The following is a 27,050-nucleotide window of genomic DNA, read 5'->3' on the forward strand; positions in this document are numbered from 1 at the left end:
GGTGCCTTGATCTATGATGACAAGAGTGCAAGCGAGTTGGCATCTCAGAATGTTTACTTTTATGCCGAGACATAGTTTGGAGTACATTCCACTACCACCATTGTCTAGCAAGGAATGGTATAATCCTAGCTAACATGTTAGAAGCATGTAGGGTAAAGATAAAAACTGATGTTCATGCTACCATGAAACCCTCCACAGGCTCTAGAGATGTGCATCTAAGTTGGGTTGTACCATTTGGTTTGTTTGGATTCTGTGAAGTAGTAAAGAAAACTAAGATTACGTATCAACGCAAGTGCCCATTTGAGGATTGGATGACTCAGTTACTAGGTGAGTCATGGCATCTTAAGAGAACTCACCATGATGATATCATTGAGTGCAAAATCATTGTGTCAGATGTTACCTTTAGGTAAGTATACAGTGCTGTTGATTGTTTATAGTTTTTATTCATAAGTACTTCATTGTAAGACACTGATCGTTGATTGTTGTTGATTGTTTTTATGTTTGTTGTTGATTGTTGATTGTTGTTTTTATGTTTTTATGTTTTTATGTTTTTATGTTGGTTGTTTTTTATGACATGTACTTGCAAGACAAACTTTGTGCATTCGTTCAAGTATAGGAGGTGGTGACTTCTATGAGGGGAGTGGCTAAGCTTGGACCAAGACATGCGAGATGGCACGCATTCAGCACTCATTGATGTAAATATTCTTTGGGAGGGTCATTTGACCTTTTTAGCGTTAATGTAGAAAGTCATTGGTCCCTTAGTTTTCTGAGGCAGGAAATCCAACTCATATCCAATGATCCCCCTTGTAATTTTTATTTCAAGTTGGATAGTAGGAAGATTGGGAGTCGAAGTGAACATTGCAAAACATGCAAGTAGTGTGTTGCTCCACACATCCTTGAAAATGTAGAGTCCATGTAATTATTATTCTTCTAAGTGAATATTAAAAATTGTTTCTTTAAAAGTGTTGTAAATTTAATTTAATTTTATTTTCATAAATTGTAGTGGTTTTTTTAAGTCTATTGTGTTTCGAACCTATTAATATGTAAGAAAATAAAGATAAGTATAAGTAAGTACAATTGTAAATATAAGTATAAATATATATTTAAGTGTAAACAATAATATAATTAATTATCCTAGAAATATAAATATAATTTATGATTTCTTATATTTTAATGAAGTGTCATTAATTTTAAGTCTATGGATATAAGTATAAAAATAAAAATATATATTTAAGTGTAAATAATAATATAAGTAACTTTATAAATAATATGATATAATAATAATAATAATCATATGTAACAAGAAATAGAAGTATGATTTATTATTTATTTTATTTTATTGAAGTGTCCTTTATTTACTGAAGTATAAACATAAGGTATTAAAATAAACATAAGTTTATAGATATTTTAAGTACAATAATAAACATAAGTATAAATTGCATCCATCCAGTCTCACGAAACCCAAAGTCATGATCCACCACTAGCTTCATTGAGTGCCATCACCATTGAAGGGGTGGAGTACCTCCTTGTATGCAGGATGTGTTGGAGCTCTTGGAGTTTTAAAGAAATAAATATTACTCCATTAAAATTTTAATAAAATATATACACTTTTTATTAAAGTTCTAGATTCATTATAGAGTTTGGCACTATGACATGCATTTGTTTTTCAAGTGCTACTTTTGAGGGTTGTGTAGACGGCGTGTTTTCTGACTCTTGATTTTGTAAAGTCTAATGGGATTTGGCTTGGTTCAAATAGTTGGGGTGCCAGATCCACTAGGGATAGGGTAGAGTTAGTTGGTGTAGTTTCTTAAGCAGGCATAAGGCATGTCAATTGTTGCCGCTCACTTTGTTCTATGCTCATGAGGTAATTGGCAACCTTTGGCAAGTTTTCACCACCTTTTTCAAAGACCCCAATAAACAATAAGATTTCTTTCCAATTAATCCTATATAGATAAGGACTTGTTTCTCAATGTTGTATTGCCAGTCTTAGGCCTCGAGCAATCCATTTGTCCAGGTGCTTAAGGGTCCTTTAGATGTTCTGATCGCATTTGAGTTTTCATGGTGTTGATTTGTGCTTGGCTAGCTTCAGAGTTGTGTGATCGGAGAACGCTAGACAATGATGGGGATGCCTGAGCTGCTAACCATTGCTGATCATTGAGCTCATTTTTCACATTAACCATTGCTGATCATTAAGCTCATTTTTCGCTTTCATTGCATCAAAAGCTCCCATCATAGATGCTCTACTACTTCATGGCTTTGCCATCTTGGTTTTTTTTTGGTTTTTTTGGGTTCTTTTTCTTTTTTGTTTTCTTTGTTCTTCGGTTTTCCTTTTTCTTTTGTATGGAGCAAGGAGGTATGGTAGCCGTTGAGCTCTACTGCATGTCAGTCATCACAGGGTCTGACAACCAGTCCCAAAGCATTTTTTCTTTTATAGAATGCGCACACAATTGGTACACATTTGTTAGACGGAATACAATCAGGCTGATTCTTCTATGGAGGGAAGTGACGCCCGCGGCGACGGCGGAGGCAATGCTAGATGATGGGAGGAGGCATACAGGCGAGGCAGAGTGATGGCGAAAGAAATAGTAGATGGAGATCTAATTTTTTTGAGTAACGATTTTGGCTAAACTTCGCTATAACATCAGATGTAAAGGCTGCTTATAATTTCAATCAGATTCACTTGACAATCTGCACAGGTCAGCTGCGATATAGCTTAGAGTTCCCTGCAAGAGTCGCAACCAATTACATGCCTTTACTGCCAACCTCTTATCTACCACATCTTGCATGCTGCCCCCACATCCCCCAACAACCCACTCCTCACTCGGTATATCCAAGTATTACCTATGCTTGGTGGGGTGCCTGCTGCAAACAAGGCCCAAGCATCCCCTAATTATGATTAACACCAAAAAACAAGAAATTTGCAAAGCACAAAGGCCCATGCAATGCCATGCTCCAATTTATCACCATTTTTGTGCGCATAGCATCAAATTGTGGAATTCCAATGCTATAAACATGATGACAGTGTTATCTTTGAAACTCCAATTAAGCTGTTATGGGTTACCACACCTCCCAAGAGGGAGCTCCACACGGGAGAATCAATAGACACAACAATCATTGGATAATTACCAATGCTTTGAGCTCACGTCCCTTGAGGCTCCCCAAGCTCCCTTTGAAATCTCCACCTCTACGTTGTCACCGCAGAGTCGCTCACGCCACAATGCAAGGCAATCTACCTCTCACTTTCTTACACACATGCATGAAAGAGGAACATGAACTAGAGCACTCTCTCTCTCTCTCTCTCTCTCTCTCTCAAGACAAAGATAAGAGCTCTCATAGTACAAAGGGAGATTGTATCATTTTATTATGAGAATTGCCACTTATTCACACTTGGGCATCCAAAACTTACTAACTAAGGCCTTAGGTAACCAGTATCTCAAGACAACTTTTATAATGCCTTTACATGAAACTTATTAATGTCCTTAATTGGAGGAGCATCTTTGTTAATCCAAAATAGGATTAACATCTCCCCCTACCTGATATAGGTTATATCCTCAAAACCTTTATCGAGGTCGAAAGACCTAGTCGCCGAACTCATGTCTATACAAACTGCGGCAAGACTGAAGATTTTTAAGGGTTCTTCAAAATGCTGAGTGGCTACTCCAAAACCCAGTGTCTACCATGTCTTCGAGTGTGACATGCATGTATCCTGGAAGTCACCTTAGGTGATGATAGTATAGCATCATGCCTCTTTCAAATGGCCCTCTGTTCATATCAAAGCAAAGCTGATCCACATCACATCCATCATATCTTTCTTTTGGGGTTGATCGATGAGGACTATGATCAACTTCAAAAATCTCACAGCAGCTACTATATCCAGATCCGAGATTTTGCGCCATGTTCTTATCCATGTGAGCAATTGCTGTCTTTGACTTGTTATATCTTGGAATGTTGAAGGCGACAAGTGTGGGAAGTTGCAGCACACATGAGAATCCCTTTTCTTTGCCTCTTGGAACTGTAGTGGAGTCAGGCGCCTTTTGAGTGGCATAAATAAAGGATCTACTCTTTGTGTTGGCCGGGGAGCGTTGGTACTAATAATTGTACTCAGGCACTCTTAGGTACTCCTTTTTCCATTTCAGTTGGATGCCAAAATATGCCAGGTGGTGGTTGTTTGGTATCATCTGTGTGGATAGCCCTGTAGCCTCCCCTTGTATGCATTGGGTGTTGTTTCTGCCATCGTCGAAAACAATATCTAATCATAAATGTGACAATTCTAATTTCTAGCAAATCAGCCAATTGCGGATTGGCCAGCTTTGTGTGACGAGTCACATTTTCCCATAATGTCCCTTCTCCACCCATTGGTAACAGCTCCTCTAAATATGGCATTGGTACGAGAGGGTATGGAACATAAGGTTGCCTCCTTGACTCCATGGTCAAGTATGCATCGGCAAGATTCTTCTAGTAGGCTCGAAGGGTGTGATTTGCATCAGCACCTTAAACTTAAGTTTCGGCTTCAATAGTGGGTGTCCTGCACGGATGAAGCCCTCATATTCTGCAACTCTATCAAAGGCTCAAGAATATTATTATCAGAAAAAGCATGGATATCATTGTGAGGGGGATGGTCGCATACCTGATCAAGCGACCTTGGTGGAGATAGTGTTGGTGCCCGGCAACTCCTCGAGGGTGAGAGTGTTAGTGGAAAAATCAACTCTGGGAGAGAAGAGAAGCGATAAAAGATGCAATTTGCCTCAGTTTTGTTAGTTGGAGATACATTAGGAACGGGTTTAATAACTTACTAGCCATGGATGAGAACACTGGAAAAGTATAAGATGAGGAGGGTCCTTGTGTTTCTTCTTGACCCTCTCCAGAGCTTAGGGGTGGGAGGCTGGGCTTGTTAGTTTTCATAAATTCTTGAAGATCATTTATATCATCGGTGGTTATATGAGGATATTCTATATGATGTTTATTAAAATTAAAAATCACATTAGTGAGCATAGCCTCTAAACGTTTATGAATATTTCGGTAAAGCTTTATAATACCAAAAGGATGATATAATGTAGATTTAGAGAGATTTAAATGTTGATAGGTATTATATACCTCCATCCATCCATGGCTAATAACCCATTGATAACTTCATGCAACCACCTCATAGTTGGCCTGTGTCATTGGGATATCATCTGGGATAAACAAGTTGAGTTTATCAACACTGTCATCGAGGATGTCTAGCTGTTGTAGCACCCAACACCAACTACAGAGTTTTAGCACTAGTTTTAGCACTATGGCCCTAGAAGAGAAAGAAAAATATATCATCTCGATCAGCACTATATCCCCCCGAAGGATTCCCATTATGATTGTGAGATGTGCATCTCTCTCCATGTTTTGACGAATTAGTCTAAGGTCTCCTAGACTGAGGTCTTCTGTTAGGTTAAGTTCGTATTGAAGGAGAGAGAGGGTTAGTGTAGATAAAAACAATGTTAGTGTTTGAGGAGGGGCCCGAGGAGGAGTCACTGGCAACAAACCTATCTCCGAGGTGCGTTTGATGAGGAGTCATAATTCATCAGTCTATTCCATCCTCTGAGATCTTTCTTGGAGGGCAAGCTAGCATTCCAGATCTTGTATTCTTGAGTCTTTGGTGGTGAGGAGTGTGGAGAGAGAGGGTTAGTGTAGATAAAAACAATGTTAGTGTTTGAGGAGGGGCTCGAGGAGTCACTGGCAACAAACCTATCTCCGAGTCATAATTCATCAGTCTATTCCATCCTCTGAGATCTTTCTTGGAGGGCAAGCTAGCATTCTAGATCTTGTATTCTTGAGTCTTTGGTGGTGAGGAGTGTGGAGATAGCAGCTTCCTGCACATCTCGAGCAGCACAGCCAGTTCTACGTATCTTTTATCAGCTTCCTCTGCTGGCAATCCTAGAAGTTATGGCCTAATCAATAGCTTCTTCAGGTAGTCTTTTGCGCTCCTCTGCTAAGCTTTGGATTGTAGTCAGTTGTGCTGGTGTACGTGCTCAAGTACTTGTTGATGACTAACAAGAATTTAATCAATCTCTTTATGGCCTTTAGTTTCTCGGCATGGGCTTTGGTCATCTTCTCTCTTTCTATATGTAGGCTTGCCACTCTATTTTTTGCCTGAGTATTTGCTTCAGTTAGTGTTTTGATTTGTCATGTATACCCATCTTCTTTTGCTTGGAATGTGTCTTGTGCTTCTTCAAGTTCTCTTGCATATTGTGCTTCCTTCTCCTTGGTATACGCCACTTCCTTTTGTAATTGGACCTTGGCCTGCTCTAATCTTGCCTTCAGCTCCTCATTTTCTTTTGTGGTGCAGACTATGCCATTTGCTGATGAATCTATTATTACTTTCCAAAGTCTGCAATCTGGCCTCCTGTTCCTCAGCTGCCTTTAAGCTTTTTAGGATGACCTCCTTGTGAGTGGCATCAGCTGTGCTGCTAGCTTCTCCTTAAGTGCTTTCACTTGGTCTGTAAGAATCACAATCTCGTTCTGATAATTTTGTCTATGTTCCTCTAGATCCTTCCTTCTGTTCTCCCCCATTATTAACATCTCTGAGTTTCCCAACTAACACAAATCTCATGTAACTCTACTTATGATTGCCAAAAACAAAGTGAGCAAAAAAAATATTTTTTTAAAAGCTCATAAAAATATAAAACTGCAATCATTCGCAAAACCCCACCACCCCTACCTGTTAGGAATTCCCATTAATCTCTAACCCTTTTATTTACTAACTAGCCTTTCTTATACCTTCTTGAGGAACAAAGACCATTGAACGACACTCAACATCAAAAGCGATCAACATAACTTGTCAATTATGCCCACACAAAGGTCTTCAACGCAATCACAAGGACGCAATTGGCCTCAGGAAGGGGAGAATGTTAACCCATTCCTAGGGTTAACAAGAGCTACTACCATTATCTTATATCAAGGAGTCAAGCTAGATACACCAAAAGGTCGTACACTCAAGACATGAAGCTATGGTGTCCAAATCTACTTGGATGGTCGCCCATGGTCGCCCGTCATGGTCCGTTGGAAAACTTATGATGATTTCTGCTTCAAGAGCATGTGGTAGTAAGTTAGGATGAAGTCCCAAGTGATTTACTTTATGGATATATTATGAGCGCAGTCATTGTAATAGCACTAGTCCTCATATGGGCCTAAAGTGCCTGGTCGGGCCGCCACAGTTTAAGTAAGTGTGAACACTTATGTCCATGTATATAAGTGAATATCTCTCATAATACAAAGAACTCTTCCATTGTGCAATAGAGTCTTGCTCTTGCCAATCTCTCTCTCTAATGCATGCTAGGTGAGTGTGTGTGTGTGAGTGAAGTGAGGTGAGAGGAGGGATGAGTACACGTAGTGCAACGCGGTAGTGTGACAACGCTCGCGGGAGGCCAATGGAATTTCTTCTCAAGGAGTTGTAGAGCTTGGCGACCTCAAGGGTTACGAGCTCGGACATTAGAAAGATCCCTCCACGACAGTTGCGGTTCACCAGGTAATCTCTTGTTGGATGTGTTTCAAGGGAGGTTTGGGTGACCCATAACAACACCCACATACAAGCGCGTGGACACACACAAACACACACACACACACACATATATATGTATGTATATATGCATGTATGTATGTATGTATGCATGTATATATGTGTGTATAAGTATATATATATATGTATGTATAAATTCTTGTATGTGTACGTACGTATGTATGTGCCATGTTTATATGTATGTAAGCGTGTATGTTTGTATGTACATGTGTGTACAAATACATCTACATACGTATATGTCCATGTACATGTATATGTGCATACAAATACGTATACGTATATGTGCATGTATGTATATGTCTATGTATATAAATATGTATATGTACATGTATGTATATGTATAAGAAATGTGAAGGCAGTGTTCACGAAAAGTTATATTCCAAAACATACAAGTTTCCTGTGGATACTATTGCTAATTGCATTTTAGAGAAATTTACCATACTAGTTACTAGATTTACACCATTTTTTAATGCAATTATAAATGGAGTTTTCTCCTTTTCCCTCCACACTAAACCGACTGTTTTGGATTTCTAACTGGCTCAAAAAATGGATAAGCTAAAGCACACATGACACAACTGTACTTTTTAATGACAAGGCGATCTCTCTTTCAATCTAGTTATAATGATTGTGTACTCCGCTAATCAATTTTAAAATTCCAAGTTCTAATCAAACCTCCTTCACATGCAAATGTTCCATTAAAAATATATATTACATATTAAAGATTTAAAGCTTGTAATGCCAGCACGTAAATGGATAAGCTGAAGCACACATGACATAACTGTACTTTTTAATGACAAGGCGATCTCTCTTTCAATCTAGTTATAATGATTGTGTACTCTGCTAATAATCAATTTTAAAATTCCAAGTTCTAACCAAACCTCCTTCACATGCAAATGTTCCATTAAAAATATATATTACATATTAAAGCTTTAAAGCTTGTAATGCTAGCACGTAAATGTTACATATTAAAGATTTAAAACTTGTAATGCCAACACATAAATGTTATAGCATAAATATTGCTCCCTTTAATACAGTTAAATAGTAACCTAAAAGATATTAAATATTTAAAAAATTAAAAAAGATGAGAATTAAAGGCTCTTAATGTTGCAAGTAAGTTGGGAAATATAGGCTCTTAGTGAATGCAGTTCAAGCTCCTAAACTAAACACTCACTAAGCCCATGCCATTGTTAAAAAAAAACTTTTTCCTAAACAGTGAAAAAAAGGAGGGCTATTTTCCTAGTCGGTTCACCACATTAAAGAAAATTATACGGGTATCTTGAAAATTTTCCCTTACACTAGAGGCCGATTTTTCATGAGAACACTGAACCTTTCTATGTCTTAACAACTATATTAAATGTGCTTTCTCTCCAAGCATCAAATTTGGTGCCTAAGGTTAGATGCCATTTCCTTAAAAATTAATAGCTTTATATATACTAACTATTTTAGAGTGAGGAATTGCCTAGACACTATCTCCCGTATGGACCAAAAAGTCATGGGATCGACATTCTCCATTAGCACACGGCCCCCAAGGAAACCCGGGCTATCCATTTCACAGATCTTGGTAAAATGTGGGAGCCGATTCAAAATGTCAAGTCAGCCCTAGGCACCCCCGAGCGACATTCAAACTCAGACCAACGTTGTGAGAGGCGGAACACTTCACCACTCCACCCATGCGTACATGTTGTGGGAAAGGCTATAGAAATGACACATAAATCAAAGCAAAAAGAGGGCATCGAGGAAACAAATCAACTGCCAACGCCAGCTTTACCCTACATGCCGAAGTTTACTTTTTCCCCCAATCAGTGTTCATGAAATACTGAGGTTTAGTGTCAGGTGGCAAATTTTGGAAAATAACCTTCAAATTTCAAAATAACAATTCACAAAAACCTACAAATTTTAAGGGATTTTATTATAATTTTGCTAAAAAAACCTTTAAATTTTAGGAAAAAACCTACATAAATTTGAGGTTGAAGGTTTTTTGAATTGTTGGGAAAAATGTTTTCTGCGAACACTGACCCCAATGCAACAACATCCACGTCCTTGATTTTCGTGCATGAGTTTCTCCCCTATAGATCCCAATTCTTTGGGGTATTTAAGAGCATTTTTTCACATAAGGAAGACAGAATTTTGCGAACTTTAATGTCCCCCTCTTGTAACTTTGCCTCTTTTGGCAAAGTTACAAGGAGCTAAGCCAAGTTTTCAAATTACATGCTTTTTAAAGAAAACAAAAAATAATGCCTAGGAATGCTCTGCTTGTCTACCGATCTCATAAAGGAGGCCATGGTTAACTATGCCCAGAGCGTGAGAAAGTGCCCTAAGGGCGTGCTCCTACTATGAGGGCTAGGTTTTCAATTTTCCAATGTGGCCTCTACTTGGTCCTTAATAAATAGTTGTGCCTACATCAAGCAATGCTTTGCTCTCACACTAAAGTGTAGAGTACGAGTACACGTAGCTTCAGATGGTGAAGAAAGAGGATTCACGGCAAATGAAGGCCACAAGTGGAGAGAGAATAAGAAAAGACCAAAAAATAAATAACAAGTAGAGAGAGAGAAGGTTGATTAGCATTAAATGATAGACCAAAGAAGGTTACTTGGCCCAGTGGAGGTGCTACTGAACCTGTTGAAGTAAAGTAAGATATGTCAGGCTCCGTTCTATAAATAACTAGGACCAAGAACATGGGAGCAAGCACAACCCTCGTTATTTGTAAAAAATAACTAATAACTAGGCCGCATGTGGGAGCTTGGTCTAATACAAGATAGTCTTGAGGGAGGGATTGGCACCTTTGGCCAAAAATTAAGGTGTTTTTTGGCACGCAGCTCTCTCTCTCTCCTCATAAAGTGTGTTTATATTATATTACAAGGGAAAGTAAATACATTGACTACATAGCCATCAAAAAACCAATGTTCCCCTGCTATACTATATTCACTCATGCTACCCTTGATTCTCTCATTAGTAGATTCCTCTCACCTTTTCATTGCTACCCACTTAATTACAGACTCCCTTTTACAGTCTCTTGCTAAGGGCTTGTTACTGCACACACCCATTCACTTGCATATTTCAACACCTCCCCTCAAGTGAATAACTCTAGCACACCTGGACCCTCTACCAAGTTTTCCTCTTACTTGGTAGCCCACGACCAGTGTCCCTAACTCATAGTCCTTGACACTCTCTCTCTATGTGTCCAAGGCTACTACAAGTTCAGGTGAATAACTCTAGCACACCTGGACCCTCTACCAAGTTTTCCTCTTACTTGGTAGCCCGCGACCAGTGTCTCAAGTCCCTAACTCATAGTCCTTGACACTCTCTCTCTATGTGTCCAAGGCTACTACAAGTTCCCGGCCGTGACCAAAGTGCTCACATATACATCTACCACATGGCCTACATCATCGGTGGCTCAGATGTGGTTTTACTCTATTGGGGCACGTTACATTGGGTTGTGGGGTTTCTCTCTCAGAAAAGATGTTCTAACTTCTCTACCTTAGGAGTCTCCATGAAGTTTTCCGATGTCAATCCTTCTTCATTTGGTTTGTTGTAGCAGTCTCTCTAGCCATGTGTCCTGGCTTCCCACAGTTGTGGCAAGTGAAGGTCCTTCCTCCTCCCCTACCTCTTCCTCGCCCTCATCCTCGTGCGAGGCTTCCTCGGGTGGTGTAGAATGCTTTCTCCTCTCCAGTTGTTGTTGGGTCCAATCCTTTCTTCTCTTTGACTTTGTTCTCTTGCTCTCTAGTAGAGCTCCTTCTATCTCATGCAGCTTCAAATATGGTACATTCTTTAAGGTTGCTACAATGCTCTCATACTCTCCCTTGTCCACACTCTTTAGAAGCACTACTAGTGCCTCATCATCTTCTACCTTCTTCCCAATGGCTGCCAGTTTGTTGCTTAATGCTTTTGTATTTATTCAAGTGTGTGGTTAGAGGTTCACTTTCCCTCATGTCAAGTTTGTAGAATTGTATTAGCAGATTTATCTTTGAATTCTTCGCTTGAGTGCCAAATAATTTGTTAAGTTCATCCCATGCATCTTTAGCTCGTTGTATCCTTGTAATGTGGTGAATGATTTCATCATTTAAGCTAAGTGCAATGAGTCCTAATTCTTTCTCATTCCTGCTCTTCCACTCATCCTTCCCATGCTCCTCTGGACATTCATCTCTTCCCTCAACTAGACCCTAGAGATTCTTCCTCATGAGCAAATACATGGTCTTTGTTTGCCATATATAGAACTGCTCCCTAATAAATTTAGATGTTTCTTGTGCAGTGCTCACGATGATGTGAAGGGGGTCTTACGTCTTGATCCAATCCAAGATTCAAGGGCAGTGTCTACCCTTTTACAGCTCAAATCTGGTGTTAAATGATGATTACAACATATTTACAAGCATGAATACACCAAAAATTGTATAAATCCAAGGGTAACTGATTTGTACTGAATGCTTATGATATCAAACAACCTTCAAATTACAATCTAAAGTAATAGAGATCTGTATCAGATACCCAATGGTAAATTTGAACCATCAATTGCACCAAAATACAGTGATTAGTATTGATTAGTAAAATAATCTCATGTTTTGTGTACAAAAAATAGAATGTACAGGGAAGCCAGATCTGGTGCCTTAGAGTTCAAATACAGTTAGATCCTTTCAAGTGCATCAATAGCAGTTAGTCTAGTAGAGGATCAAGCTAAAAAATAAAAGATTTGACCAAACATTGAATGCTTAATCTTTGTTTTACCAGTCATTTGAATGCAGAGCCTGATGTTACTTCTCCTTGAAGAATTTCTCAAATCTAAGATCACCAGCATGTTCAACACACCCAAAAACCTCTTGGGCTAGCTCCATTGCTCCCAATTGCAAGTAGTGAGTGATGATGAATTTGAAGTTTTTCTCAGAAAACAAGGCACCGGCGAATTCACGAAAATTAGCTCCATCCGACGGCGATTTGACGAATTGACCTAATAGGCTAAAGTGTGGGGAAGCTGGCTAGGCTTGGCTGAGAGGATTTAGTCTAATGTTAAGGATGGAGGGAGATCAAGCCCCTCCACTAGCTGGGGGTGCATAGTATAGTTGAAAAGAGCTTTTAAAAATGGATTAACTCCTAATCATGATTAATAGGATAGTTATGCTTAAAAATTTGGATGGATTCCTAAGCTATGGCTCTGATACCAAGTTGAAATGAAAGCAAGAGTGAGCTATGGTGGATCAAATGCAAGAATCAACATAATTAGCAAGTAATTAGATAATGATTAAGATGAGATTAGTGAGCAATTAATCTAATAGGATAATGCAGGCATGGATACTCAAAAACCAGCAATTTCTCATTAGGCCAATGCCTCAATTTATAGGTTTTACATCCACAAGATGCCAAGCATCTAATCCCACTGATTTCTCCTTGATTTGTGCCACCTCCCCTACATCTGACATTTGGTGGCACCTCTTCCTAGAATCTTTCCACACCCCTATATTCACTCATGCTACCCTTGATTCTCTCATCAGTAGATTTCTCTCACCTTTTCATTGCTACCCACTTAATTACAGACTCCCTTTTACAGTCTCTTGCTAAGGGTTTGTTCCCGCACACACCCATTCACTTGCATATTTCAACACTAATATGACTACAAATACCATGCTCTCTCTCTCTCTCTCTCTCTCTCTCTCTCTCTCTCTCTCTCTCTCTCTCTCAACTTGATTTCATTTTAGAGCACCTAGTATACTTGAGTTTCCTAGCGTTTCAAACTTTGATGGGATGCAGGGGGGACAAAACGCTTCTTTTGTACTTTAATCTTCTAGGGTTTCTACGTGTTGAGCAATGGTGCCAAAGGGACGTGGGAACAAGAACAAGAACATGAAACATGCTGGCTCTTTTGCTCCTCCACCTCCTCCTACAGACGTTCCTTCTTCTGCTACTTCCCCTCCTCTTCTTGCATACATCCCTTCTTCTTCTACTCACATTGGAGATGCCCCTTCTTCTCCTCCCCATTCTCTAGGAGCTACCTCCCCTTCTCCACGAGCTTCTTCTTCTCAAGTTTCTAAGCATGCTTTTGCCATTTGGTACTCTGAAGGGATTTGTGTTGGCACTTCAGTTGTGTCGATTTGGATACCCTTGGCAGCACCGCCGTCAGCAAAGGCCATGGCTGTAGGAGGGGACAATGTATGTTAAGTTGTGGAGGTATCACAGAAGCAACTTCCTGCTTTTACAAGCTTCTCTACCGTCAAAGAGTGGCTTAGCTGGGGAAAGAAACCATACATTACTGTATGTTCAGAGCCCTCAGTCGACCTCCTCCACCAGAGAGATGAGGCCAAGGAGAAGCTACAGCAAGCTCACCACACGAAATAAAAGCTCATAAGGAAGGGATTTTCCTCTCTAGCCATTGAGAAGGGTGAGGAATGTAGTGGCTGCACCAAATTGAGGGCATCATGAGAGGCTCTGCAATCAAGATTCGTCAACTTCGAGCATGTACAAGAAGTGTTGGTGGAAAGGAATGCAGATGTGGAGAAGTACATTGAAAGGCTTGGTTGCAACAATTAGCAATTTGGAGAATAGCAAAATTAAAGATTTGGAGAAGGTAGGGTGGCTACAATGGTTGACAAGCCACCCTCGATTTGATGGCCAGCCCTCCCCCACCATTGATCGCACTTGAGGGGCCTCTTAAAGGCCCCGTGGGATATAGTCTTGAGGCTAGGCTTGGTCTTATGAGGTGCTCTAGCAAAAAGAATGCATATTTCCCATCACCACATGGGCGTTGTAACAAATATCAAGGATCGGGTGGGATGGCTGGTCGATGGGCGGTTGGATTGGGACGAGTGGCCGCTCAAGATTCGAGAGCCACATGGCTGGTGTGAAAGGGGGGTGGGTTTAGAGGGGGGGCCCTCCCCTTCGCTGTCAGTGCTGTGGAGCCCACCGCCACTAAAGCGCCCTCCCCGGTTCCTCTTTTCCATCCATTGCTCTGCACCTTGGTCCTTGGTCCGTCTGCATAGGATGCTCCATCATAGGTCATCTCCGCCAATTTGTCTTGTCGACGTCCTGCCCGTCCTCACACCCAAAGAACGTGTCTCCACCACCACCATCGTGCCCTCCTCCTGACACTGCTCGATCCAGCCCCACCGTCTCATCATGGTGGCATCCCGACAGAGGCAACCACCAATCCACCCCCCCTGGTTCTGCCCCCGTTGGTGCCATCTCTGTCGGTCTCACGATACTGAAAGGCCCACGGTCCGACTGAGCCGCTGCCACCACTGCCAGTGCCATCTCCACCGCCCTCAGCCATCCACACATGTAGCAGGGGCTTCTCTTCCACACGTCCCCACTCTGCCCCCCTTCCGTTGTGGTCGTTATGAGCGAGAAGAGATGCAGCATCACAAGTAGGTCTCCAGGACTTCCCTCCCTCTTCTACTTTTCATGCCTCTGGTTGTAGGTTGCAAAATTGATTTATGTGTGGTTTTCTACAAGCTTACTATGATTCCTAGTTTACTAGTCCTAGTTCAATGTTCTTAGTCCTAGTTTGTTGTGCACAATCCCAGTTTACTAATGCATATTGTCTTTTATCTGTGGACTTGGTGCCTTTGCTTAAACCCTAATTCTATGGTTTAGGGTTGTGATATTATATTGAAAGGTAAATATATTTTATTAATTGAAAGTGAGTATGATTTACATATCATTGTTTGAGATAAAATGCGACTTGAATAGACATAATATATTTTATTGATTGGAAGTGAGTTCGAGATAAAATAAAACTTGAATAGAGGTAATGTATTTTGTTAAATGATTTCATGCGAGTGGCTAATATTCATGCATGCATACTAGATGGGATTATTTGGGCTGCCTGTTCTGCCCTATATTGAGATCACTCTTGATAGTGGAAAGCTTGCCCAACAATGTAGAGCATCGGATTCATGTCCCAGAAGGGGGACAATCTACATGAAAAGACTCGATATAATGAGCCATTTGAAAGTGGCGCATAACATCGTGATTAATCTATCTCGACAAAAGACCGGTCGTCAGACGAGTGCTCAAGACCGTGGCATGACTTCCATTGCAGCTCAAACGTAGACACAAGCATAGTTCTCAAATTTGGATTGCAAGTTTGAGAACAATAGCAAAAAGTTTGAGAAGACGCAAATGCAAAAGGCGGAAAAGGCTTGGGAATGGACCTTCTCTCGCAAGAGAGTGACATAACCAAGGAAAAGTTCATTGATGAATGGATGAAGAAGGTAATGAGTAAGTTCATGGTGTCAAAGGATCGTTGTCTCAAAGCCATTGAGAATAGAATAAAAGAAGGGTATGGAAAACATGTAAGTCCTCTTCCTTTTATCACCATGGTTTGGTGAAGCTAACACATGTATTGTAGAGACGAATTCGGTGTGGTGAAGGAATTTTAGACAAGCCATCAAGAAAGAATGAGAGCACAAAAACAATGGCCAAGAATCTCATACTTCGGTATGCTAGGTTCATAATCAATATGGATTGTGTGTTTAACTATATTCGGTCCTAGTTACTTTTATGGTTCTATTTTACTTCATAGTCCTAGTTTACTTGATCTCCTAGTTTACTTCATGTTCTAGTTTACTTGTGGGCCATGGTTTTCCTTTTCTTAGATTGAAGTGTGGGTTATCAATCCACTTTAAGTCAAAGAGATCACGGATGATTGTTGAGATGGATGCTCAATTAGTGGATGCAATCTTGGTTATTAAGGCCTCCACGAGGACTTTAATCCTCTTTTCTATGTGAGTGTATTTCCTCTTTTTCAAGAGGAATTTAAACCTCTTTTCTATGTGAGTGTATTTTAACATGGAATATAAGAATGCCTCCTAGTTTTTAATTGCTATATCTTTGAGTCAATATTTTTTGCAGGTGGATGGACAACACCTTACCCATGGATGTTGTAGATAGGGTTTGGTTTTTGGATAGTTTGTGGTATTTACTTGTGGCCCCATGTGTCTTTTGAGGACATAGACATGCAAAGGCACATATTTCTATTCCTCCCAATAGTTGACAGATACAAGTAGTGCTGTCTCTTGCTAAATTACCTTGAAAACCATTTTATGGGTTTATCTAGATACAAGTAGTGCTGTCTCTTGCTAAATTACCTTGAAAACCATTTTATGGGTTTATCCATTTGTGTGGCCAAGCAACACATGGGAAGTTCTTGTTTGCTTTCACATGGGGCATTGGATTCTATTTGTGATGTTTATTAGTTGCATCAAGAGAATCCTAGGGTTGCCAAGCAAGAAGGGTGCCATGTTGTACTTTGACTCTATGGGTACAAGTGCCCATGATCATTATCTCCCAAACCGTGCATCGGTAAGATGAGTTTACTTACCACCTTAAGACCGATGTCTTGGTCATTCACATGTCTTGGTCAGTGAATGCCACATATCAATCATTGGTTGCATTTTTTGATTGCAGTGCTCTTCAATTGGTCTCCTCCAACTGCTCAAATGTGGCTTTGAAGGCCTTGCTTAGGAGTGCATCAAACTCTTTAGATTTCTTGCCAATGGAGGTACATTGAAGAAATTCCTTATACTATTATTGGTTGGTAAATGCAATTCTAATCATTGATACGCCAATCAAATGCACTAGGTGCCTTCCCAACCAAATGCTATAGATTGTGGATATTATGCTATGGCCTACATGAAGTACCTCATCGAGGGAGCGCTTATGAGAAAGAGACCTAGGAAATGGATACTAGTTTGCATTAATCTTCAAGTTTACTAGATTGCTCATTGGTGTTTAGGATTCCTAACAATTTATTAGTGTCTGGTGTAGCTAACAAAGACATGGTTTAGCCATGATGACATCCTGAAGTTAATAAGTGATCTTCATGCATGGTACATTCTTAAGCATGGATTATTATACAATAATCTTTGTTTGTCTTTTTACTTCTTTCCTACCGAATTACAGGACAAGAATGTTTTCCATTCTTAAGCATGGATTATTATACGATAATCTTTGTTTGCTTTTTTACTGACAGCATTAAGTATGGAGTAGAACTCGAACCCTTTAGGTCATGAGCCTGACGAGTTGGTGATTTACTCCACATCGCAATTGATCTCTCTCGACTAATTTTTTATTTGAAATTTTCAGCACAAAAATTTATGCAGTAAATTGATGGACGAAAGAGGGTTACGGGTTGATGGTGGGGGCTGAGGAGTCCTATTTCTCAGTCTTGCCCCGCATGATCCGTGCTAATTATTCGTGCTATTCGGCCCCCATGGTCTTGCCCGCATTGGAGCTATGGAGAATGTATTGGATACTCCTTTGGGATAGAACAAGCTTTCAATGCATAATAGATGTATTTTTGACTTGGTTTTCAGACACACTTTGTGAGATGGGCATACATATGTATTTTTTGCCATGTACTGTGCTGAAATGCATGATTAAGCTCTCTTGTGAACTTAATCTTATAATCCAAGTGTTCTTGCCCTATTGTATCTACTTTGCTACCTTAATCTTCTAGTTTACTAATGTATATGTAAGCTTTAAATTTAGTCCTGGTTTACTATGATAGTCCTAGTTTAACTTTCACAATCCTAGTTTACTTTGAAGAATCCTAGTTTACTGTGCATATGCTATGATATTTAAACGTAACATCAGTCGATTAATTATGTTTAAAGATAATGAATAGATATGGTGCTTCTAGTTTACTAATGTCCATATAAGCTCCAAATTCAGTCCTAATTTATTATCACAATCCTAGTTAATATCATAGTCCTATTCTACTTTGAAGAATCCTAGTTTATTATGCACATGCTATGATATTTAAACATGACAATGAATAGTGAATAGATGGTGCTTAATCTTGTTTGCAGCATTGATATGTGTGTGATATAGCTTCATGCAAAAAAAATACATATGTATGTCCATCTCACAAAGTGTGCTTGAAATCCAAGTAAAAAATGCATCTTTGTGCATTGAAAGCTTTCCTACTCCAAAGGCGTATCTATCCAATACATTCTATATAGATTCAATGCATCATGCATGAAGATCACTTTTTAACTTCAAGACGTCATCATGGCTAAACCATGTCTTTGTTATCTACACCAAACACCAATAAATTATTAAGAACCCTAAACACCAATGAGCAATCTAGTAAACTTAAAGATCAATGCAAACTAGTACCCATTTTCTAGGTCTCTCTCTCATATTAAGCTCTCCCTCGATGAGGTACTTCATGCAGGTCATAACATAATACCCAAAATCTATAGCATTTGGTTGTGAAGACACTTAGAGCATTCGATTGGTGTATATCAACGATTAGAATTACAATTACCAACGAGAATAATAGTATAAGGACTTTTCTTCAACGTACCTCTATTGGCAAGAAATCTAAAGAGTTTGATGCACTCCCAAGCGAGGCCTTCAAAGCCACGTTCGTATAGTTGGAGGAGGAGGAGACCAAATGAAGAGCACTATAATCAAAAAATGCAACCGACGATTGATACATGGCATTCATTGACCAAGACAGTGATCTTAAGGTGGTAAGTAAACTCATCTTACTGATGCACGGCTAGGAGATAATAATCAGGGGTAGTTGTACCCATAGAGTCAAAGTACAACATGGCACCCTTCTTGCTTGGAAACCGGGGATTCTCTTGATGCAAGTATTAAACATCACAAATAGAATCCAATGCCCCCTATGAAAGCAAACAAGAATTTCCCATGTGTTGTTTGGCCACACAAAATGGAGAAATCCATAAAATGGTTTTCAAGGTAATTTAGCAAGAGAACACTACTTGTACTTCTCAACTATTGGGAGGAATAGAAACATGTGCTTTTGCATGTCTAAGCCCTCATTCAATGACATAGCATCATCAAAGAGACGTGGGGCCACAAATAAATACCACAAACTATCCAGAAACCAAACCCTATCTACAACATCCATGGATAAGCTGTTGTCCATCCACCTGCAAAAAATATTGACTCAAAGATATATAGCAATTGAAAACTAGGAGGCATTCCTATATTCCATGTTAAAATACACTCACATAAAAAAGAGGTTTAAAGTGCTCCTAGAAAAGAGGAAATACCCTCACATAGAAAAGAGGTTTAAATTCCTCGTGGAAGCCTCAGTAACCAAGATCATGTCCACTAACTAAGCATCCATCTTAGCAATCATCCCTAATCTCTTTGACTTAAAGTGGATTGATAACCCACACTTCAATATGAGAAAGGAAAAACCATGGCCCACACTTAAGAGTTATAAGTAAATTAGAACAAGAAGTAAACTATGAGATGAAGTAAACTAGGACTGTGAGAAGTAAACGAGGATTGAATATAGTAAACTAGGACCAAAAGTTTACTTAAACATCACAAGAGGTAAACTAGAATTGGGAGGTCTTCTTGGTAATAAGTTATACCGCTCATAGAGGGTACTTGACTCTTCATCCCTCCTCAAATGATTTTGCATCTTAATCTCATCATTAGAGACCAAGATCGTGACATCAAGGGTCTTCTTTGTCACATGGAGACTCTAAGATAGTGGGGGAACCTCGCATAAAACTAGGCATGACGGGTTTTATAAAACACACAATCCATATTAATTATGAACCTCGCATACCGAAGTATGAGGTTCTTGGTCATTGTTTGTCCTCTCATTCTTTCTTGATGGCTCGTCTAAACTTCCTTCACCACACTGAACTCATCTCTACAATACATGTGTTAGCTTCACCAAACCATGGTGATAAAAGGAAGATGACTTACATGTTTTCCATACCCTTCTTTTATTCTATTCTTCTCAATGGTTTTGAGACAACGATCCTTCGACACCATGTACTTACATCATTACCTTCTTCATCCATTCATCAATGAACTTTTCCTTGGTTATGTCCCTCTCTTGCAAGAGGAGGTCCATTCCCAAGCCTTTTCCGTCTTTTGCATTTGCGTCTTCTCAAACTTTTTTCTATTGTTCTCAAACTTGCAATCCAAATTTGAGAACCGTGCTTGTGTCTACTTTTGAGCTGCAATGGAAGTCATGCCACAGTCTTGAGCACCCGTCTAACAATCGGTCTTTTGTCGAGATATATCAATCACGATGTTATGTGCCACTTTCAAATGGCTCATTATGTGGACTCTTTTCATGTAGATTATCTCCCTTCTTGTGGGACATGAATCCGATGCTCTACATTATCGGGCAAGCTTTCCACTGTCAAGAGTGATCTCAATATAGGACAAAATAGGCGGTCCACATAATTCCGTCTAGTATGCATGCATGAATATTAGCAACTCACATGAAATCATTTAACAAAATACATTAGCTCTATTATTCAAGTTTCATTTTATCACAAACTCACTTCTAATCAATAAAATATATTACGTCTATTCAAGCCGCATTTTATATCAACAATGATATGTAAATCATACTCACTTTCAATCAATAAAATATATTTACTTTTCAATATAATATCACAAACCCTAAACCATAAAATTAGGGTTTAAGCAAAGGCACCAATCCCAGAGATAAAAGATAGTATGTATTAGTTAAATAGGACTATGCACATTAAATTACGACTAAGAACATTAAACTAGGAAACACATTATGCTTGTAGAAAACCACACAAATAAATCAATTTGTGGTGTTGCATCTCTTCTCGCTCGACTACCATGACGGAAGGGGGGTAGAGGCATGAAAAGCAAAGGAGGAAGGAAGTCCTCGACACTTACTTGTGATGTTGCATCTCTTCTCGCTCGACTACCATGACGGAAGGGGGGTAGAGGGACAATGGGCTGAACAGAGGCCCCGCAGATTCGTTGACCGTCCCCTTCCTCGGAAATGTCAATAAATTTCAGAATAATCCGACAATAGTTTTTGCACTACTACACGCGTGGATGACCGGGGTGGTGGAGATGGCATTGGCGGCGGTGACAGCGGCTCAGCCGGCCCGTGGGTCTTCCGGCATCACGAGACTGATGAAGGTGGCACCGGCGGGGGTGGAATTAGGGGAAAAATCGGGGAGTGGATTGGTGGCCGCCTCTGTTGGGATGCCACCATGGTGAGACAGGCCGGATCGAGCGGTGCGGCAGGAGGACCCAGTGGTGGTGTTGGAGACGTGTTCTTCGGGTGGGACGCTGGCAAGACGGATTGGCGGAGACGACCTAGGATGGAGCACTGTATTCGCGGACGAGTCGATGATCAGGTTGTAGAGCAACCAATGGAGCTCCGGGAGGACGACGGAAGGAGGAGCCGGGGAGGGCAGCGAGAGGGCTTCGTAGAGGGTGAGGCAGTGCGGTGGGCTCTAGCACCACTGACAGCCAAGGGTAGGGGGGCCACCCCCTTTCACACTGGCCACGTGGCACCCGAATCTCGGGCGACCGCCCACCAACCAACCATCCCGCCCGATCCAACGGCGAGCCACCCCCGATTTGATGGCCAGCCCTAACGTTGATCCCACTTGAGGGGCCTCTTAAAGGCCAACGTTGATCCCACGGGGCCTAAGGCCTAGGCAAGCCTAGTGTACCAATTTTGGATGTGTAGAACAAGGGCCAACGGTCTTGGGTGCTTAGTCCCTTGCCTTTCTCCCCCCCTCCCCCCACCCAAGCCCTTGTTTATTTGTTCCTAAATAAATTATAAATGCAGTGTTTTTGCGGAGGATAGCATATTAGCCATCTTGTTCAATCTGTCTTAGCTTGTGGAACTTTAGGAGGTTTTGCATGCTCTCCATTGATTATTTTGCATGCTCTTCGTTGACTAATCTTTCACGCATTGTTAGTGTTTCACCTCTTTGACATGTTTATTGTGAAAGCTTACAACATAAACGTGACTATTGTCAAAATACATGGTAAGAAGTACAAGATTGGTTAAGCACGTTGTTGCTGATCGGAATAAGCATCGTGCCTGGTAATTGGAGATGTTTAATGCGATTTTGTAGCTTCGTGTCAAAGTCTACAGCTTGAGGGATCAAGTGATCGTGGGTTAAATGTTTGCAATTGTACAAGCTGTCACATCATTTGTTCTTATGCAACTTTGTGTTCTTGCTTATGTGTCAATGATGCTCTGGGAGGAGATCACATGGCAAGATGTCTCTTGTTGATAAGTCCTGAGGTGGCTTAAAAATGACAAGTGTATTTTTTACGATGGGTCAAGGGATGGTTATCCATTTGGAACACACCTAATGGATCATGGTTGAAGTGGAGTTTTTGTGGTGCTACGAACAGTGCACTTTTAAGTACGTGACTTTTCAAGGAGGGTTCATTAGACGATTGGAAAGCCCAAAATTATGGCTTGTTATTGTCCACAAGTATCTGTGAACATTTATAGACATGCGTATCAGCCCCTCTAGTGGATTATCAATGTAGGTTTTCAGATGGTGCAAATGTGTCTCTCTGAAGCTCTTGCAAGCATATCTTGGATAGGTTGGCCTAGCACCTATGATCAATCTCCACTAGTTTGTGGCAAGTCCACCATGTAGAGAAAGCCAAATAAAAGATGAAATCTTTGTTTCCCCGTACGAGTGCCACAACCTTTGCTGCCAAAAAACTCCCTGAATGTCAAGGGTGATCCCTTAAGCCTTCCAATGCGGTCTAGTAGGGACTCTCTGGATTTGTCCCAAAACCAAGTGTCTGACGTTCCGCCTGAACAAGGGCATGCTTTTCATGGGGTTAAAAGCATCCCTCCACTCCCACCCATCAGGGTTCTAGTTCAAGTATCTGATAGGACACCCATCATATAACCAAAGGCTCCAAGAGTCCGTAACCATCCCTTGAGATGGGTTAATATAAATGTGCTTTCCTACCCTGCCCATGACTCTCACGGGCCTGACCACCAGACCCTCAATGATATCCTGCTCAACACTTCTCTCCAAGATCCATCTATCCTGAATGGAGTAGAAGACCAGTACATCATCCAGTTCTTGAGAATACCCTAAACCATAAGTGATGAGGCCCTTCCACCACGAAGTTCCCTGTGATCCAATGGTTAAGTATGGCTGCATTCATTAATCCTCTAACTAGTGCCTCTCAAGTGATGGGTGCAAAGCATTCTTTCATCCTCCGTAAGACTCATAAGCCTTTTCCAATCCAACACTGAGGGGAGAAGAATCACCTAGGCAGCCCATTGGATATGCGTGGTTGCTCCAAGAGGTCTACCAAATTCTTCCTGTTAGCCTCGTCAATTGACGGTGGATGAATATGAACCAAGAAGCTCCTCATGAAATCCTAGGCTCGCAGAAGAGATCTCACCACCACACGGGTGAAGAAGTTGGTCGGTGTTTTGCATCCAAGAAGATAAAATGTGGGTTGTAAATCCAATCACCTCCCCTAATTGAGATGCACCTCATAATCTATAGTCCTTCCAAGGCTCAATGCTGGGAAGAACTTTTGAAATTTCATCGTCGTCGTGATGGGGATGGATCATTGCAATTACTGATCTTCAACAACGAATTCCTAGCAAGTGCGAGTCATCAGCTTGCGTTGACTATGTCCCTGCCCTTTGTACACACCACTCGTCGCTCCTACTGATTGAATGGTTCGATCAAGTTTTCGAATCGCGATGGCGACGCTAGCGGTTTGCTACCGCCGGTGCGGCGGTGAGAAGTTCATTAATCCATTTAGAGGAAGGAGAAGTCGTAACAAGGTTTCCATAGGTGAACTTGCGAAAGGATAATTGACACACATCTGATGAACACCGCGAACTGTCGTGGATGTACCGTGAGGGGCCGTACACGGAGGCGTGGCCACCCATGCCAGACCTGGATGAGAGTAGGCGAAGTGCCAGGCTGGAGCTGCCCGTCGGCCACGTGACGGGGTGCAAGGAGAGGGACGCCTCACCACACCCTCTACCGCGAGGGCATTCCCCTTCTCTATGCCACAAGGCACAAGGCCGCTCGATAAACCTTCTGCCCCCTCTGGGGGCGCGAGGCACACATAGAATAGCCGACGCCAGACTAAGATGCCTCCCTCCACAACACGTAACAACTCTCAACAATGGTTATCTTGGCTCTTGCAAAACGATGAAAAACACAAGGAAATGCGATACGTAGTATGAACTATACAATTCCATGAATCATCGAGTCTTTGAATGAAACTTGTCCCGGGGCACACAGCAAAGGTGGTTGTCCAAGCGCACCTCCCCCTCCCGCCTACCATTGGCCCGAGTGGGTAGGGGGAGGTGACGGCGAGGCGAGTGTGCCGCCGCGGTCAGTTGAAATGCATCGACGACACCGTGCAAAGGCCTGCCCCGCAAGGGTGATACGTGCCCCCGCATTTTTACATCGGAGGCGTGGCTCGCCGCCTACGATGGTGCCGGTGTGTCAAGAAAGGGCTTGCGACGAGCGAGAGGGGGGCCTTCCCCAATCTCAACTGAACAAACAGACCTGGCATCAGGCAATGCTACCCCACCGAGTTTAAGGGTATCACTAAGCGGAGGAAAAGAAACTAACGAGAATTTCCCTAGTAGCAACACATGAACCGGAAAGAGCCCAGCATGAGAATTGTGTGGCCCCATTGTGCAAAAAGTGTGAAAGCCTCATTGAGCTCGGACCATGTCACTCCACGAGGCGCCATCGACGAGTCGGGCTGTTTGGGAATGCAGACCTAAGTGGGTGGCAAATTCCATCCAAGGCTAAATACGAGCAAGAGACCAATAGCGAATAAGTATCAATCAAAGAGTAGCCTTGCTGCTATGTCCCTTCTTCTCCTCCCCATTCGCCCAGAAGCTACCTCCTCTCCTCCAAAAGCTTCTTCTTCTCAGGTCTGTGAGCATGCTTTTGCCATTTTGTACTCTCAAGGGGGATTTGTGTTGGCACTTCAATTGTGTCAATTTGGAGGCCTTTGCCACCACCGTCGGGGTGGCAAAGGCCATGGCCCATGGGAGTGGACGATGTATGTCAAGCTGTGGAGATATCATGGGAGCAACTCCGTGCTTTTACAAGCTTCCTAGCTTCAATTGGAGAAAGGAAGTTTACCGTCAAAGAGTGGCTTAGCTAGAGAAAGGAAGTTTACCATCAAAGAGTGGCTTAGCTAGAGAAAGCAACCATACCTTACTATATGTTCAAAGCCCTCAGTCGGCCTCCTCCACCAGAGAGATGAGGTCAAGGGGAGTGGAAAATGTATGTCAAGCTATGGAGAAATCACGGGAGCAACTATGTGCTTTTACAAGCTTCCCAACTTCAATTGGAGAAAGGAAGTTTACCGTCAAAGAGTGCCAGCTTAGCTGGAGAAAGCAGCCATACCTTACTGTATGTGTTCGGAACCCTCAGTCGGCCTCCTCCACGAGAGAGACAAGGCCGGGGAGAAGCTAAGACAAGCTCGCTACATGAAAGAAAAGCTCATAAGGGAGGGCTTGTCCAAATTGAGGATATCATCAAAGGCTCTGCAATCAAGATTTGTCCACTTTGAGCATGTACAAGAAGTGTTGGTGGAAAGGAATGCAGATTTGGAGAAGTGCAATGAAGGCTTTGTTGCGACGGTTAGCAACTTGGAGAGTGGCAGAATTAAATATTTGGAGAAGGTAGTGTGGGTGCAATGGTAAAAAGTTGGAGGCTCTCAACACAAGAACATCGCAGATCCTAAGGTGGATTGTACTTCAAGATGCAAGGAAACAAGCCATGAAGAGGTTGGGAGACAAACCAAAAGGTATCAACAACTATCATGATTACTTTAGCACCCGTGAATGGAAGACTTTAGCTTTGGGGATGTCTCCTAGTTTACTCAATTTGCTGAAAGACAAAACATGGGGACTCAACAAGGCAGCTCATGTGGCACCCAAGGCAGACAAGGCACATGCTGTGATGGAATTGGATGGAAGCTTTTGTTGAAGCCTTTTGGAGTTCGTGTACCATGAGAGCATGGACACCTACTGGTTAGTTTAGCTCTATGGGATTTTAAAAATCTCTAGCAAGGCTGAATTTCATATGTATTGATAAATATGTGTGTGTGTGTGAATGTATGTATATGCATGTGTGTGTGTGCGTGCATGCATGCATGCATGTATGTATGCATGTATGTATGTATGTATGTGCGTGCGTGCATGCATGTATGTATGTATCATATGTATGTATGTATTTATGTAGTATGTATGTATGTATTTATGTAGTATGTATGTATGTGTGTATGTATATGTGTGTGTTTGTGCATGCAAGCATGCATGTGTGGATAAATGGATGTATGTGTGTATGTATATGTGTGTGTTTGTCCACACATGCATGCAAGCATGCATGTGTGGATAAATGGATGTATGTATACATGCATGTATACATGTATGTATGGATGTATGGATGCATGGATGCATGGATGCATGTATGTTTCTAAGAATGGATGTATGTATGGGTGTATATAGCGTAAAAGTTAGAAATCAGAATGACTCGTCAGGGGCTCATCACTCATGAATTATCAAGGTATGTTATTTGCAATACATGAAGTATTCAGCTAGAGCTGCTCCTGTATAGGGAGCCCATGGGACAGTGTACTATCACCCCTACCATGGAATATTTACTCACATAAGCCCGATCGGGAGATAGAAATGATCCGGTAAGAGCACGAAACTCTGGAGGCTCAGGAAGGAAAATCAGTTTTCTTTGGGATG

The 27,050-nt window shown here is 41.3% G+C and overlaps 1 pseudogene; it reads left to right on the forward strand.

Annotated features, from left to right (window-relative positions):
* Positions 1-24,440: 24,440 nt before the first annotated feature.
* Positions 24,441-24,593, forward strand: LOC147632205 (5.8S ribosomal RNA; annotated as a pseudogene).
* The last annotated feature ends 2,457 nt before the right edge of the window (positions 24,594-27,050 follow it).

Source organism: Cibotium barometz, chromosome 14, assembly GCF_041138505.1.
Source record: "Cibotium barometz isolate CiBa-2024 chromosome 14, ASM4113850v1, whole genome shotgun sequence".
In the NCBI taxonomy this organism is placed as follows: domain Eukaryota; kingdom Viridiplantae; phylum Streptophyta; class Polypodiopsida; order Cyatheales; family Cibotiaceae; genus Cibotium; species Cibotium barometz.